Source organism: Peromyscus eremicus, chromosome 7, assembly GCF_949786415.1.
Source record: "Peromyscus eremicus chromosome 7, PerEre_H2_v1, whole genome shotgun sequence".
Taxonomy (NCBI): domain Eukaryota; kingdom Metazoa; phylum Chordata; class Mammalia; order Rodentia; family Cricetidae; genus Peromyscus; species Peromyscus eremicus.
The window spans coordinates 52,013,129-52,015,668 of NC_081422.1; positions in this window are offsets into that span (position 1 = coordinate 52,013,129).

Consider the following 2,540-nt stretch of genomic DNA (forward strand, 5'->3'; position numbering starts at 1 on the left):
GGAACTCACTTGGTAGTCCAGGCTGGCCTTGAACTCACAGAGATCCGCCTGGCTCTGCCTCCCGAGTGCTGGGATTAAAGGCGTGCGCCACCACCGCCCGGCTCCACCTTATTTTTCAAGGCAGGATCTCACACTGAACCTGGAGCTTACCAAGGCTAGCTGGCCAATGAGCTCCCAGGATCTTCTTATTTCTACTTTCCCATCACTAGGATTACAGACACACCTCCTTGTCCAACTTCTTACATGGGTGCTGTGTCTCTGAACTCAAGTCTTCATGCTTATATAGAAAGCACTTTACCAACTGGGCCTTCTCCCCAGTCCCTTCTTCTTATAACCTAGATGTCTGTCTATCTTTTTTTTTTTTTTTAAGAGATTTATTTTATTTATCATGTACAGTATCTGTCTGCATGTGTCCCTGCAGGCCAGAAGAGGGCACTAGATCTCATTACAGATGGTTGTGAGCCACCATGTGGTTGCTGGGAATTGAACTCAGGACCTCTGGAAGAACAGCCAGTTCTCTTAACCTCTGAGCCAGATCTCCAGCCCCTGTCTGTCTATCTTTGAGACAGGTTCTTATGTAGCTCAGACTGCCCTTTAACTCCATATGTAGTTGAGGATAATCTTGAACTTCTGATCCTCCTTCCTGTGTATGGGTGGTTTGCTTGCATGTATGTCCATGAACCACATGTGTGCCAGAGGAAGCCAGAGGAGGGCATTGGATCATTCCCTACGACTGGAGTTACAGATGTTTGTGAGTTGCCGTGTGGTGCTGGAAATGAAATCTAGATCTTCTGGATCAGCAGACAGTGCTATTAGCAATGAAGTCATCTCTCCAGTCCCAGGAATACTGGCTTTTAATTGGTAAGCAAATGGATCTGAGTCTGACAGCAATATTGAAAAAACATACATCTCTCTTTCTTGGCCCGTAGCTCCTCGGAGTCTGTTAGTGATAATTTTTTTAAAGCTAGATGTAGTGTCAGAGGTCTATAATCCCAGCACTTTGGAGATGGGGGCAGAAGGATCAGGAGTCCAAGCCTAAGCTACATGAGACCCTCTCTAAAAACAAGCAAACAGCAGCAAATAGGGCCAATGAAATTGCTCAGAAGGTAAAGGGTGCTTGCCACCAAGCCTAATGACCTTAGTTCAATCCCTGAAAAACACATAAAGGTGGAAGGAGAGGACCAACTCCACCAAATTATCTTCTGACACTTGTACTCACATCCATCCACAGCTCATGGAGATATAATAATAACCACTATTACTACTTTTTTGTTTAGTTTTCAAATTATTTATTTTTATTTTATGTGTATTGGTATTTTGCCTATATGTATGTCTGTGTGAGGGTGCTCAGTCTCCTGGAACTGGAGTTATAGACAGTTGTGAGCTGTCATGTAGATGCAGGGAATTGAACCTGGGTCCTCTGGAAGAGCAGCCACCTCTCCAGCCTCTTTTTGTTTCTTTTCTTTCTTCCTTCCTTCCTTCCTTCCTTCCTTCCTTTCTTTCTTCCTTCCTTCCTTCCTTCCTTCCTTCCTTTCTTTCTTTTTTTTTGAGACAGGGATTCTCTGTGTAACAGCTCTGGCTGTCCTGGAACTCACTCTGTAGACCAGGCTGGGCTTGAACTCACAGAGATCCGCCTGCCTCTGCCTTCTGAGTGCTGAGATCAAAGTCATGAGCCACCACTGCCTGGCCTCCTTTCCCTTTTCAAATCTCCATAATTTCCCTGTGTTTTGATACTGATACCACCTTAAGATCACAAGTTCAAAGCCATCCTGAGATATACTGTAAGTCCCTGTTTCAAATATACAAACAACAATTAAAACAAAACAAAACAAAAAACCAGCAAACCAACCAACCAACCAAAACCCCTGGAAACCAACAATAACCAACAAAACAAAAGCAAAAACGTATTTGTTTACAACACAAATAATAGACCAATTCGTAACGCTATTCCATTCCAGGGTTAGAAATGGCAAGAGCTGGATTCCACAGCAGCCCAAAATACATGTATAAATAAGTTGAGTTTGTGAGTGGATTAGCTACCTCCTCCAGGAAATCCCTGAAACCACAGAACTTGGACAAGGAGGGCGGAGCCTAAAAATAGGGGGCTCATCTAGGACAGGGGCTGATGCATTGTCTTCCAACTTTGTCCTAGATCACAGTTCTTCAAAGAATACCTCTGACTGACACGTCACCTTATCATTTTGCTCAGGGGCTTGCCCGAATTTCCCAATTTTGCTCTCTAATAATGCAATGAGTTTATTGCTGGTCCCTCACTTGGAAACTCAGAATGAGCACAAATTGGAAGGAAGGTATCAGAAGACATCCTGCACAGGAGGAGGAAGTGAACTGAAGGGCTCTGGATGTAGCTCAGGGAGACAGCGCTTGTCTGTCATTCCTGAGGCCTTGGGTTCTACCTCCAGCACCTTGGCAGGAAAAAAGTACTAAGTGGAGGGAAACAGAACGCTTATCCATTACTTTCTAGTGGGCTGGGCAGGGGGCGGAGAGGACCTCTGTGACGTCCCAGGGCCACGCCCCCACAG